This window comes from Mustela lutreola, chromosome 3 (genome assembly GCF_030435805.1).
Source record: "Mustela lutreola isolate mMusLut2 chromosome 3, mMusLut2.pri, whole genome shotgun sequence".
In the NCBI taxonomy this organism is placed as follows: Eukaryota; Metazoa; Chordata; class Mammalia; order Carnivora; family Mustelidae; genus Mustela; species Mustela lutreola.
The window spans coordinates 187,819,316-187,835,450 of NC_081292.1; the positions used below are offsets into that span (position 1 = coordinate 187,819,316).

The 16,135-nt window shown below is 36.8% G+C and overlaps 1 pseudogene; it reads right to left on the reverse strand.

The window, feature by feature from the left end:
- Positions 1-727: 727 nt before the first annotated feature.
- Positions 728-824, reverse strand: LOC131828250 (small nucleolar RNA U3; annotated as a pseudogene).
- Between the last annotated feature and the right edge of the window lie 15,311 nt (positions 825-16,135).

Sequence of the window (16,135 nt, forward strand, 5' to 3'; positions counted from 1 at the left end):
GCCGTGGTAGTAAAAGAGAGACAACCTCCCAGAAAGACAGAACTGGGGCAAATGCGGAGCGGCTTGGTTCCCCACCCATCTCACCCGCAAGGTTCTTCCATGGCTATGGGTTTCTAGATAATGGTTTTAGTAACGAAAAGTATTTCCTTTGTAAACTGGTATTATTGTCTTCATTTTACAGAAGAAGAGAGAAAGAGAAACTCAGAAAGGTATAGAACTCATTCTAGATTGTATAAGCATGAATGGGTAAAGCTTGAATTTAGATCTATTTATGTTCTTCCTGCTGCAGGTAGCAGTGTGCTTGTCATATTCGTGATGTGGCCAGTCTGGAAGACTGCAGGGCACTCCTGGGCACTCAAGTGCCATGACCACCAGCTAGCTTCCAGCGGACTCGGAATAAGTCACTCTGCTGAGCTTTAGATTAGGAAAGAGCAGCAGGTGACACCCTACCAACGTAAAATAATAACTAAGAACTGCCTTTTTTAAAAAAGCAATTAAAAGTCATAATTTTTTTAAAAGGGAGGGTATGATGGGCATAGCATCTCATTAAAAAACTTACATATAGTAATATCTTCCTCTAAACTCTTATGTGTCCCTTTTTCCAGATGATGAAATGTCCTATATAGGATAAATTCTCCTTATTTGTGGCATTTCCGTCCGATAACATTGCCAAGAATACTAATCCATTGCTCCTAGGGAGAATACAAGGTTAGGTTCCTACAAGCTTCATTGCATTTTCATCAACCAATTAATATATACCCTTGTTTTTTGGTATGTTTCTGTTTATGACAAACTATAGAAATGATCCCTGAAAGTATAGTCTTTGGTATGTTTCTGTTTAAAGACATCTTGTTTAATATTATTGTTGATTCATTAACATTGAACTTATAGCCAACAGCACGATAACCCCGGTTAGAATGAAGCTTATCTAAAACATGTACTTTCTCCAGAGGCACATCATAGACATCTTGCATTTAGGAACGGTAGATGGCCCTTCATCACTATGCGTGCGGGTCGGTCATTTTAAACGTGAAACCACAGCAAAACACAAAAATGTAGAAAATGTGACACTAAATAGATCATGAAAAGGATGCATATTTACAAAACGACAGCTGATGTTAAGAAGGCAGGATATCACTTTTTCCACCTCAGCTAGGGATATGCTTTTTGGGAACTCCCATTTGTTCCTGTTCTGCGCACGTCCAAAAGTGATCACAAAGCACTGTGAGTACTGATTTTTGGATTACAGATAAATTTTAGTGGGGAGGCAAACTCATAAATATGGAATCTGAAAACAATAAGAATCAACTGTAAATGCAAACGAACAATACAAAATGAGTCTTAATCCTGTGGACACTTCTATTCCTATCCACCCTGAGAAATCAATGGACTAAATCTTTATAGTGGGGAGTTTGGTGACCCGTGAGTAACATAATGGTCAACCTTGCTTTGCTCTCACCATTTCAAATCTGATGATGCATTTTCTACTAAAGTTCTAAGGATAAACCAATTGAAATATAATGATTTTTAAAATTAATGTGTTGCAGAATTGAATCACTCAGAGTGATAACAAAATCAGTGTTAGCAATAATATATGATAGTAGGGCCAAAATGGAAATGGGAGAGAATTGGAAGATGGTTTTGCATTTATGCCAGACTTTGATTTCAACATAACTGTTGCTGTCCTCCCACTAGCTTTTTCATACCAAGTGCAATAATCCCACGCAATCCACATGATGCTCAGTGGTATTAAGTGAAATGACAGAAAAATAAGTGGGAAAACAGCAGGGTTGTAGCTCCCAATGACTTGGAATTTATACTTAGAAGACAAGTAGTAAAATCACATACTGGAGAAATTTGAAGCACAGTAAATACTGGTGAGTTATTAAACCGTGGCCATCACAATTTGGTTTAATTATCAAATGAACTATTTTCTTTTTCATTAAAAGTCCATGCAAAATGAACATCAGCACAAATCACATATTTTAGCTCTTTGATATTCTATGGATTGTAGCATGTACGATTTATCTTGTAGAATTCTGGCATCAGTTTCAAGAATGATATGAATGTGTTTTAGGGGATAAGGAAAGGGCAATGATAAAATTAAATATATTGTGTAGATACAAACTGATCACAGTATAAGCTAATAGTACGAGAAACAGTTCCTATTAGCACTGGGATTACGGTCAACTCTATTTGAATTGCTTAAGGTCTATTGGGAATCTGCCTGCCTTCAAGCCCGTGAAATTTGAAGTTCAAGAAAATTAAATTCATTTATAGCAAAAACGTTTTTCTCACAATTTTTTAACCAATGACTATTGTGTTAGAAATTGATTCCATATGTTTTCAAGTCATTTATGCAACTTGAATAATTAAAATGTTCATTGGAAAGAACTGCCTGATGTCTTTTAAGTCAGGAAATTATCTTATGCCAAAAGCAGACAAACTCAAACACCAAAAGGTCAAGCTAAGTCAGAAATTTCGCAACATCCCAAAATATAATTATTCTTAAAAAATGTAAATGTTTGCTAACCCTTCCTAATTGTCACATGGTAGAAAAACAAGGAATTCCTTTATTCTCTCGTGTTGTTTCTTTTCATCTTTGAAAAATATTTCCCTATGAATCTTTCTAAACTTACCTCCAAGTTATTTGGATGAGAGCCTAGAATTTTTTTTTTTTTTAAGATTTATTTATTTGAGAGAAAGATAACAAGCAGGTGTACAAGCCAGGAGAGGAGATGAGAGAGAGGGAGAGAATCTTAAGCCTACTGAGAGCAGAGCCTGAGGGGGCTGGATCCAACAAGGGGATCATGACATGAGCTGAAATCAAGAGTCAAATGTTCAACTGACTAAACCACCCAGATGCCCTGAGCCTAGACTATTAATGACATTTGCAATATAATCTTGTCAGCTCTTTACAAAATAAAAAATTAAATTAGTAAATGCTTGCGATTAATTTCTAATGAAAAATAAAGCATAAGAATGAAGATATATTTGTTTCAATCATATATAAATAATTCTAAGAGTTACAGTTATCATTCCCATTTTGTAGATTTGGAAATCAAGGTCTAGATAGAGTGAGTAGCCTGTGAAAAAAACATCCTAACTGAATAAGTTAAATTTTTGCCTGAAAGACTTCAGAAATATTTGATGAGAGGCCTATATAAAGGAGATAGCTAATATATGTAGCCTTAATGAAATATTAACCCAAGATTCATCTATTTACTTTTTGTATATGATAACAAGAGTATGGAACTTGGAGAAAAATATGAAAATGAAGATTACTGAGAATTCTACAGTGTTTGTAGCATAAAGATGACTAAATTTGGAGCTGGAAGTCTTACATTCACATTCTGACTCTTCCACTTATTATTAACTCTCTGACCTTTGGCAAGTCATTTGATCTCCAAGTCTCTTGTTTCTTTATCAAGTGGGAATAATGAGAACTTATATGTTTATACAGATAAAATAAAATATTAATATAAAAGTATTTTTAAAATTAAAATATACATATTTAAAGTAATAATAATAGTAATACTGCTATAATAATTACAATAATAGAGAAACAAGGAGGAAGTTCCCATCTACAATGAAATAAAAAATCATGGAATTTGAGCCCATGTTATTTGCTTATTGTACTTGTTTAATATTACAGTTTAATTTTTCCTCATCATCATGAAATACAGATTTTCCAAAATATAAGAGGTAAATTATTTCAAAAATCGTTTTTGAAAAAAGTATAAAAGTCATTACTTATTTCTCCATCTTTGTATCATTTTTACAAAAAGAGATAGTCCTTGCCTTATCTTGCTTGTTCTAAATTTAAAACTTCTTGCCTACCTAAAAATAGTAATTCATAATATGGACAATGGCCTTTCAAATAAAGTGTTCCTTCAGGGAAAAAAAAAAGGGTTTGAATGAAGAAAGGAAGAAAATAAGTCCTTCAATTAGAAACCAGCTGATATCTGCCAGAACAATCCATGGAAATCACCCCATTGGTGTGTGTATTGTGTTTATACTATAATTAAAAACAGATTAAAAAGAACTAGAGCAGAGCACCTCTGATTGCTATTCTCCTTCATACTCAAGAACAAGAAAGCCAGGGTGTTAAATTTAGCCAGTGGCACTCAACTAAGCACAATCTGTCTAGCCTGGACTGTGGGCTAGGAATGCTTTGACAAATAGGTAAATGGTTGTAATAAAAAGGGGGGGGGGTGTAAAACATTGATTTTTTTTTTTTTAAGCCAGAAATGCCATGCATAACTAGGAAACTTGAGACAGTCCCTCCTCTCTCCATTTTCTCTTAATGTAGTGGCCTGAGCTATAGAATTGGTAATTCCGAATATATTGGGTCTTTTCACGTGCCTTATTGAGGTTTCAGATACTATATTTTCATTCTCTCGAAGAACGTATGACACTGTACAGGGGCCCTGCTAACCTTTAAGTCCCAGGGATTGTAAAACCTTTTCCCAGGCTCTGAAGTGTTAGCTGCCTACCATTTTCCCTGAATAGGAAAGCTACTTCTCTGTTCTTTGTCTTTTCTCTCTCCTCCTTTCAAAATGAGTTCCATTGTGTTTAACCAGAAATGGGGCTTTGTGGCAATTAAAAGATTCCAAAGTGGCAGAGGCTAACCCACCAGTAGAGCAGGATTCCAGACTTCCATGGTAACACCCAACTTCCCTTCTCTAACCACCTCCTCTAGTCCACCCAGACAATTCTAATCCTACTTCTGTGGTTCCTCTGAAAAGGCATCCAGTTTGCTTATCAGAAAGGATCTTTCTTAAACAAATATTTACCAGTGTCTGTTTTACTCTTTCGGGAGTGAGCAAAGGAATGGCTTGAGTCTCTTAATCCCTTTGGATCATGAATTGCGTAGATGATGATAGAACATAGTCAGGGCTACTAGCATCGGAACCCAAACTGTGCAGAGACTGACACTTCATTGCCTTCATGACTGTAAACCTTAAGTGGCTTGGTTAGCTACTCATCACACAAGTGACATTTATTCCTTATTGCCATCCACTGCAAGTTCCTTCCTCTGTATGGCAGAAATCCAGGGACATTCCATGAGAGTTATGGCATTTTCCTTTTACAATAATGGGCCTTACCTTTCTCTTGCTTCCATGAACTCTGTAAATGTCAAAGCGATTCACATGGGAGGAAATGATCCTACAGTCCTCACTGAAAAGTTCCAAGATACAAGATCTTTTCTCTCATGTAGTGGTGCAATGCTTATCTTTTTGGTAACAATGCACTACATGCTTATTAAGAACATGTTATCCATCGACACGTGGTCATGCAGTCTGTTGGATAAAAAGGCATAAATAATTATAATCTTGGGAGAAAATTATTTTCCTACTTGTTTCAGGATCCCCTGAACTATTGTGAAGAACATTCCAGAAAAGAGTGAATCTCTGTGTCTTTCTGTTATTGGATATTTCATTAACGATGTCTTAATTTCAGGGTAGTTTGCAGAAGTATCAGACAAAAAGCAATTTGCCTTTCACACAGTCTAAGTACATGTCCCATAAACCTTAATGAAAGTTGAAAGGGTGAAAGTTCATTCCTTTCAGATGCTCACACTAACTCTGAATTATATTTTAAATTGCCTCTTTTACAAAAGAACAAGCTGGAATATAGAGACACATACAAGAGGACAGTGAGACATTAAAATCCCAAGAAAGAACTGGGGTGCCTGGCTGGCTCAGTTGGTAGAGCATGTGATTCTTGGTCTCAGGGTTGAGTCCAAGCCCCACATTTGGTATAGAGATTAGTTAAAAAGAAAATCTTTCAAAAATAATAAAATTCTGAGAAAGAACCTACTAAACATTTTAAAATTTATTCACAACTATTATTGAGAGTCTTTTCTGCTATTACTGTCTGGTCTCCCAACGGGGACCAGCTCTCCCACTTCGGACCTAGAGCCAGTCCTCTGCTGCCTCCTCAGGGATATCATCCCAGTGGTTGTTCTCTCTCTTGCCTGTATCACCAATTTTTCCCCCTGCTCTGGATATTTTTTATCTGCATTCAAACAGGCTGTTATTCTCCCACTTTAAAAAGCTCTTTTAGGAACTGATGTACCCTATCTAGTGTCCCATTTTTCTCCTTCCCTTTTTAGACAAAGTCCTTGGAAGTGTTGAATACATCTGCAGCCTCTCACTTCTGCCCCCTCTCTCTTGAACTTACTCCAACCAGTCTTTTGCCCCCCACGACTAGAAAGAAATGATTATTCCTAACAAAGCTGCTAAAAATCCTCATGTTGCTAAATCCACAGATCAATTCTCAATCTCCACTTTACTTAAACTGTTAGTAGCATTAACACTATTGGTTTTAAAATTTGTCTGAGCTGAAACTATGGTGCAATTTTTTTCTAGGATCCACAGCTGCACTGGCTAATGACCTCAAATCTGTGTCTCCAAACCACACCTCCTATTTGATGGAGTTATGGCTGAATGAATGAATGAATTTATTTTTCTACACTTCATCTTAGGTGTTCTACCAATAGTATCATTAAATGTAAGGGAAATCTAGAGCATATAGTTATACCTTTGCTTACTTAACTACTTTCAGAAGTATTTCTTTGTTAAAACTAATCGATAAGATTCTGAAATGTGGTTGTCTTATGAGTGAAGTTCCTTTATTGGCTATAATAATAATACACTATAATTTATCCTTATATTTCAGGAACAATGAAAGATATCTGTATAGTTTGTCATACCAATTCTATAATTTTTTAATCTATGAAAAGAATGAACTCTGATGTCAATCATCACAAATACATTTCCAGTTAATGCCAAAAGAGGTTTAACTAATGTAAATTATTAATCTAGGCTGTTTCACACATAGTGATAAAATTTTATTGCGTTTCAGAACTCCTTGTATCTTGGCTTCATGAAAGAGTCACAAATCAAGTATTTTTCTCTTGCATTTGTTTTCCAACTTGGTCCTGACCTCTCCCACTCATTCATCCTGCTCTGGGCCCTGCGCTGAGCTCCTACGATTGGCTTGTATTCTTACAACCAGGAAGTATGATGCCCAGAGATTCTTAGCCTGTCTGATCCTGCCCCAATGCTAGGTAACCAAGTCCTGCTTTACCAATTGTGGTCTATTTTACCATGCTTCCTGGTTCCTGATTATAGCTACAGACTGGTTTTTAAAATATTCCTAATATACTTTTGCTTTAAGAAGTGAGCTTACTATGATAAAAGGATCCTGCAGTAAGATTTTTATTTACTTATAAATGCAGAAGTTAAACTTCTAACCAGAGTTGCTGTATGGATTCTTCCTTTGGCTATAAATGTATATACCAGGAACACAGTATCCTATGTCTTTCATCATAACAAACCCCCCTTTACCATATAAAATTTATAATGGCCTAGAGTGACTTAGATTGACATTGATAGTCCCTGCATTGTAGGAGAATTATTATCTGTGTCGTAATGTACTTGTGTCTTGGTTAAGAATGAGACAGCAGGGAGAGTATGAGTAGGGATGTGAGGGAAGGAATCTATATTACTGTGTACAGAGTGATTTGTAATAATGTGGTAGTTAGTTTGATATGACAGCCGCTTTTTATAACGGTAATGAGATCCCCTGTCTTAATAAGCAATAAGGCTGAACACGAAGGAGAGAGGAGGAGGAGAAGGAGAAATAGAAGGAGGAGAAAGAAAAGGAAGACAGGAAGGAAAGAAGGAAAGGGAGGGGAGATGGAGAGACAGAGAGAGAGAGAGAGAAGGACAGAAATTATTCTCTTTCCATAAGAGCCATTAACCAAATATTTCAGATAATTTGAAAATTTATTTAGAGAATTTAGTATTCTCCCTGTAGAGATTGTTTAATTCCAGAGAGTCCTAATGCAGCATCAAATAAAAATTAACTTACACTGCATAGACTATAGAGAGGCTTAAATGGGAGAAATTGACTAAGCTCCTCAGAACTCTAAATATGATAAAGAAATCATATCAGGCTTGGAGTTGAAGTCCTATTTATGACTCTTTTCAAAAGGGTATGATTTACTGTGGTCAGTTTAAAATAATAGGGTAGGCATTGTTTTCTACTGGCTCTGCCTTTAATAAACCCTATCACCTTAAGTAATCTATCTGTGTTCTTATTTCCACTTGTGGAAAACAGAACTCCTGTATTTTATCAAAGCTTGGGGTGCCTTATAAATTATAAATAGGAATTAATAAATATAAATGTTAATAAGACCAGAAAAGTTGCTCATTTAAAGAAAAATAATAGTTTTACTAGTGCCTACCAGCTAGATCTGCACATTAAAAAACTATCACCTTATACAGCATTTGCTTATACCCATATATCAGAATTCTCAAAAGAGAAGCCAACATTTGACTCAGCAGAAAAATTGATCCCTATTGCTAGATCCTCCCATTTGGAATAATGTTCCAGACAGTTTGTACTACCACTCCCTATGCTGAATCAATACGTGAACCCTGTTTTTAATCATACATCAATCTTTCCTTAATGTGAAATTCCCAGATATGTAGGATAGAAAGTCTTTGAGAGTTATTTTAGAAGAATCAAGGATTAGTCCTCATAGCTTAAATCTTGTAAAGCTGTCCCTGTGCCTGTGTTTCACACTGACAGCTTAATATGAATGGAAACCTGATGCTATAAAAGAAATTTAAGCCAAGAAATATTTGTCAAAAATAGGTCTGAACAAGTATAAACAAGTATATGTTGCAGGTTTTGAGCTGCTGTTTGCTAGAATTGATTTGAGCATGAGGATGGACAGATATACTGGCATGGTAGGGGTTAATGTTGTTATTTCCAGTGCTATGAAATGTAGAAAAACCAAAGGATCAAACATTTTTGTTGCTGAATTCTGGAGTATGAACATATGTGTGTTCACATACATGTGTGAGTGGATAACATCTGAATCTGAATCAGCAGACATTTTGTGTAAATAAATACTAAAAACAATACATTCTGTGAGTTACATTTATATTGATTCTCCCTCATCAATCTTGGACTAATTCCCCATATTAGTTAATACCCAATTAATAAAAGTATATCTAGACTCAATACTTGATTGCTTTAGCATGTGGTGACCCTTGTTTCAATAGATTCAAATAGGCACTACATGATTTTTATGTCTCTATTGTCTTTTATGGTATTTTTGGATTCCCTAATGAAACGGCACGCTTCTAAAACGGATCTTCGGCAATCATGTGCCTGGATTAATCTGTCATCACAGCATCAACACTTTTTATAGCAAAAAGTTTAGGAACTCAGTTTTCCTGGGTTTTGAGCAACCCTTTGGCTACTGGAAAGAGAGGCAGGCAAGGTCAAGCCCCTAGGTCACATATTTCTGAGAAAGAAAGGCAAGTTCATCAGATAAACTAAAATCAGAGAAAGTTAAAATTATTTAGAAAGATATACACCTTGGAAAGTTTCTATAAGAATAACACAGAGCTCTGTCATCGACAAGGTGTAAGTCATTCATAATTGGGATTCTGTGAGAGATGACTCATGTCTCTTGGATAAATGAACATAAAAGCAATTAGCAGGATGTGAGTTATTTGGTTTCTAAATGGCCTGACAGTTATGACAATCAAATTTAGATTCTTATCTGCCCAATGCTGGCTCAATGTATTATTCAGCATTAAATTAACTCTTGTTTCTTAGACTCAGTGAAAAACTTTTTAAAACAAACAATAGTACATAGGATTTCACTTCCTGTTTTAGGAAAAAGAACATGACAAAATGATGTGATTCCGAGAAGAAGCCTCCAAATTGGATGTGTCATTCCAGTGAGCATGCCCAGTCCAATATAATGTGAAACTTCAAGTCTCATGATGGACAGCCAAGCACCTTCTGTGTGCATACCACGCACATAAAAAATCAAGAGAGCTGGTAAACGTAATTGTTCTGAATTCTGCAAAGGACACTTCACATACTCAAGGCTGTCTCATTTCCTTGCTCAAGTGAAATTTATAACCTAAGATGAACACACTGACACAGGAATACAGATCTGAGGACCATGAAGAGATTAAGAAATTAATCATATCCTTGTGATTTATTCCTTGGGTTTATCTGAGTGTTTACCTAACAGACAGACTACTGCTTAAAAGTAGCCATGGAAATATGACTGAGAAGGGTCCGAATACTGACCCTATAAATATCGAGTTGGGTAACCTCAGTTAAGGTTAACCTAATTAAGTTGGGTTAACTTAGTATTTCTATGCCTCACTTTCCTACCACTAGTGTTACTGTGAAGATTAAAAGCAGCAATACTTACTAGATTACAAATTTAAGAAGAACATCTGTGTTCAACATTCTCATTCACTGTTGAATCTCTGTACAGAGCATAGTATCTAAAGCATAGCAGATGGGGCGCCTGGGTGGCTCAGTGGATTAAGCCGCTGCCTTCGGCTCAGGTCATGATCTCAGAGTCCTGGGATCGAGCCCCGCATCGGGCTCTCTGCTCAGCAGGGAGCCTGCTTCCCCCTCTGTCTCTGCCTGCCTCTCTGCCTACTTGTGATCTCTCTCTGTCAAATAAAATAAATAAAATCTTTAAAAAAAAAATAAAGCATAGCAGATGCTCAATAAATGTTAGGTGAAGATTATATAAAATGTTTACCATAGTCCCTGGTACTAAGTAAGTAAATATGATGATAGTGATAATGATCACATTTTAGAATCCCTTCAATGGTTTCCCATTATTAGAATACTTACAATAACTTACAAATTTTTTAGGCTATATATGATTTGACTCATTTCTATCTTTCCAATCTCATCTTGAATTAACCTTTTACTCTTTTCTCTATTTCCAACCACACTGTTCTTCACTGTCTTAAATAAGCCAAAAACTGTTCTCCTACCTTAGGAACTTTGCACATAGTTATTTCATTGTGTTATTGCTTTTTTCCCTTTTGCATCAAGTTCTTCCCAACTCTTGGTACTTCAGATCAAGAGCTATGCCAGACCCACCACCAGATGCTTTGCTGTGAAAGTACACAAAAAATGACCATAAAGGACCACACGCTTCCCATAGATGTTTGCACCAGCCTACTTTATGGTCCACAGAAGCAAGTGGCCATGCTTCCTAAAAACTCAGTTGGTTCACTCATTCCAGGGGTATTCAGTGAAATTTTTTTCTGGTATTTTCCAGACCTTTATTCCTCAGCTTCTTTCACAATTGTATAAGGTGTAATTACCATAATAAATTTTTTATCTGTAATTTTTTATCTGTAATATCAAAGTTGTTCTGCTTCCCTAATTACACATTAAATGCTGAAGTCATTGGTTATGAAAACCTTAAGGTTCCAGGGCAACAGAAACTTAAAGATGAGTATCTGGAATTGGTTCACTGATCTTATTGGATTTAAAGGCATCAGTGTTACTGTGGGCTTTTACTGCGGTAAAAGGAATGCCGGTAATCCACTGACAAACAGTTATTTAAATGTTCACTTTTGACATCTATAATCAAGTGCCTATAGGAGACAAGGCTTTATGGTAATCAAGTTTCTGCTATGGAACATTTTAGAAAAAATGAGGTACATAATGGGATAGAGTGCTTGCTCTTAAATGCATTGGAGAACTTGGAAAAAGAAAATGATGTGTTTGAAATTTTAAATTCTCAGCTGAGCAAATTGGACTAGGGTAGAAGGAAATACTATTGAATCAAACTGAATTTGTTTCTAAGAGTGCACTGTGTAGAGACTCTGGGTTCATGGTTACACCTTAAACAGTGAAGATGGAGTCTAACAATTTGGCTAATTGGTTGACTGAAAACTAGACCCAAATTTAACTTACACCAAATAAAATTATAATGCCAGAGCTTTCTTGATGAATTGTATAGAAAGATATCCAAAGGTTTAGGAGTATTGGAAAGGTAAAATGAATTAATTATATAAGACCTGCTCATACACCCTTCAACTTGGGAAGGTAAAGAGGACACTCCCTCTATCAAGGTTGTCCGAGGCTCAAGTTGGGGGTACACGAAACAAACTGAGGGTTGCTGGGAGGAGGTGGGGTAGGGAGAGGGTAGTGGGGTTATGGACATTGGGGAAGGTATGTGCAATGGTGAGTGCTGTGAAGTGTGTAAACCCGGTGATTCACAGACATGTACCCCTGGGGCTAATAATACATTGTATTTTAATTAAAAAAAAATTTTTAAATTAAAAAAAAAAAAGGTTGTCCAAGGCTGCAAAACACATACTCATGGGAAGAGCTCTGGAATCCAAGAAGAGTTCTGTGCTAGATATTCTCTATAGGCCAGGAATAATAAGGGAATTCTTGCCATAAAACTGAATTTCTGGAATTCAGTGGAGATAATGGGAGTTCCTAGATGGCAACAGGTAAGTGGCAACATAATCATCAAAGACAATGTGGATATGATGGTCATAATGGGCAGCAGAGCTAAGGTAGTAATTATGATGACTTAACCAACAGAGATCTTTGGCATTGACTAGATAATGATAATGATCCTAGGACTGAAATCAATTGGAAGTTTACCAAAGACTTAATAAAGTAGACAAGCTCTAAGTATTGTGAAAAAAAGTCTGACTTGAGTTACCACAAGAGGGAAGAATGATTAATCCTTCAACCAATTCCCAGATTTGAGCTGATTTAAGACTCAGATTACCTTGAACAAAGGGAAGATCAGATCCTCTAAAGGAAGAACTACTGTTATATAACCAAAAATTTATTATGGAGTGTTCACCCTCCTAGTCTTCTCTAAAGAGAACTAAGGATACTTACTGGTATGAATGTTCATTGGAGAAGGGTAAATAATCAGATTGTTCATGGATTACTAGATACTGTCTCTAACATGACATTAATCCTTGGAAACCCAATGGTCTACATGCAGAATAGGGATTTAGGGAAGTCAGGTAATTGATGGAGTATTGACTTGGACCCACAGCGTCCTCAATCCAATGAACCCAGCATTCTAACCCATTTACTGAGAAAATTAAAAGGCTTTTCTCAAATGCTCCCTGTGAGTTTTCTTCCCAGGTTCAGAATATATAGTTGGAATGGATATACTTAGCAACTTTTGGAATCCTTACATTGGCTATGAAGAAGGTAAGAGAGGCCATGTGGAAGCCACCCAATGGCTCTGCAAAAAAGATAGTAAACCAAAAGCAATATTGCAATCTTGGGGAGATTTCAGAGATTAGGGACACCACCAGATACTTGAAAGGTAAAGAGGTGGTGATTCCTACCATATCCCCATTCAACTTGTCTTATGCAGAGGACAGGTATATCTAGAGGAATCACAGTTGATTATAACAAATTTAATTAACTGGTGACTCCAATGGTAGCTAATATTCCTGTTGTGGTTTTTATTGTTGGAGTAAGCATACACATCCCCTAGTGCATACACACACACACACACACACACACTCACACACACACACAGATACCAATCTGGCCAATGCTATATTCTCTGAAGATACATTCTGCTACCATCAGAAGTTTGCATCCAGTGGGCATAGCCAACAATACACTGTTACTGTCCTAGCTTAAGGCTCTATCAACTCTGTAATTCTTGTTCATAATTTCACTTTCAGACTTTGATTAGCTTTTAATTCTAGAAGACATAATACTATTTGTTACATTGAAAATATCACACTGTTGGGACCCGGAAAATATGAAGTACTTAATATACTTTGCATGAGCTATTTTTGACCCTTGGTTAGACGCATGTGTTCCAGAACATTGGAAATCCCACAAAAATTCAAAGCCCTGCCATCTTGGAGAAATGTCAAGGGAACCTCTAGTCTGGAGCATACCCATATATCTGTCTCAAGATGAAAGAGATTTTCTATATTTAGCATCTCCTACCAATTAGAAAAAGGTATAATATCTGATGGGCTTATCTGGGTATGTTACTTTAACCCATTCAGTAAGAAACCTGAAAGGTTGCCAGTTTTGAATGGGGTGGAGAACAAGAAAAGTATTTGCCATGGGTCCAAGATACTGTGTGAGCTATTCTGTGACTTAGTCCATCTGACCAGGAGATCCAGTGGTGTTTGAAATGTCTGTGGCAGGTATGGTCTTTAGTAAGCCTATATAGATGTATCATAGTGCAGACCTTTAGGATTTGGGGAGAAAGCTATACCACCCCCTGTAGATAGCTATTCTTTTGAGAAACAACTTCTAGTTTGATTTCAGTCCTAGTAGACACTGGACACTTGAGCAACTTAGAGGAACAAGAGCCACTAAGTTACCGTAGAAACTAAGCTATGTGTTTTGTGACTCAGCCAGCAAGCCCTGACTTGAGTATGTATAGAGGCACACGTCATGATATAAAGGTGATATATAAAATATCAGCCTCAAGTAAGTCTTGAATGAATAAATTACATGTGTAAGTGGTAGATGTCCATGGTCCCTACACTGGCTACATTGTCTTTCATCTCAGTTTACACCTATGATCTCATGTGGCGTTCCCTATGACTAGTTGACAAAGAAAGAAAAGTCAAGCCCAGTTTATAGATGGTTCTGTACAGTATTTCAGAATTCCCTGAAAATGGCCATCTGGAGTACTACTGCCTTGCCCTGGGATGAACTGTGAAGGACAGTAGAGAAAAGAAATCCTCCCAGTGGGCTGAGCGCTGAACAGTGTTCCTGGTTGTTTATTTTGCCTAGAAGGAGAGCGAGCCAGAGATGTGGATCAACATTGCTTCCTGAGTAGTGGCCAATATTTTAGCTGAATGGTCAGGGATTTAGAAGGAATGCAATACAAGAACTTTGAAAACTGGAGATTAGGACTGGGGAAAGTATATGTAGATAGACTTCTCTGAATGGGTACAAGGTGTGAAGATATTTGTGTCAAATGAGAAAAATCACCAATGAGCAGCATTAGCAGAGGATGGTGTACAAGATAACTTGTTCTGTAAATATCAGTCAGCCTCTTTCTAGCCATCTCTATTACTGACCAGTGAGCTCATGAACAGAGTGACTGCAGCAGCTGGATGAATGCTATGCATGGACTCAGTAACATGAACTTCCATTCACCAAGGCGAATCTGGCTGTTGTCACTGCTAAATGTCCAACCAGCCAAGAGCAGAAACCATTATTGAACTTCAACATGGCATCATTCCTCAGGGAAATCAACTAGTCATATGGTAGCAGGTAGATTACACTGTATTATTTCCATTATGGAATGGAATATGCACTTCTTTAGATATGGATTTACCTTTCCTCTCTCCAGTACTTCCGTGAAAACCACCATCCATGTGCTTACAGGATGTATTAATTATAACCATGACATTTCACACACCATTCTTACCAAAAAGCCAGCAGGTGGCACACTGTGAGGCTGTGGAAATGTCTTTGAAGGTATGGTATATATTCTAAATCACTGACAAATATTGCTCTTTCTCCCATAGCCAGGATTCTTGGCTCTGGAACTACGGGGTAGAAAGGGAAATAGCTCCTCTCACTCTTACTCAAATGATTCACTAGTAGAATTCTTTCTCCATCTCCACAACTCTGGGCTTTGTTGGTCTAGAGATCTTTGTTCCCAAGGGAGAAATGCTTTTACCAGGGAATGGAGAAATGGTTTCATTATATTAAAAGTTGAACATGTCACTTTTCTATCTTGGATTTTACATGTAGTGAACAAAAAAACAAGTTTTTCCCCTATTGGCTGGAGTGACTGATCATGACTGTAAAGGGAAACTGGGCTCTGGCTGCATAAGGTGGCTAAGGAGAATGTCCGGAATTCAAGAGATTCCTTGTAGAGCCCCTTAGTACTTACATTCTATGATAAAAATTAAGGAAAAAATATAGCAACTTATAATACAAACAAGACTGCTTACAGCCCAGACCCACCTCCCCTCTAATTTCCCTATCAAAGAAGATATATTAATATGATTTAATCCTATATATCATTTAATCAATTTGAAGTACAAGATACCAAAACCAAGACAACTGACAGAATGGAAGAAGATATTTGCAAATGACATCAGATAAAGGGCTAGTATCCAAAATCTATAAAGAACTTATCAAACTTAACACCCAGAGAACAAATAATCCAATCAAGAAATGGGCAGAAGACATAAACAGACATTTTGGCAAAGAAGACATCCAAATGCCCAAAAAGTGTTCATGAAAAAGTGTTCAACATCAGGAAGCATCAGGGAAATACAAATCAAAGCCACAATGA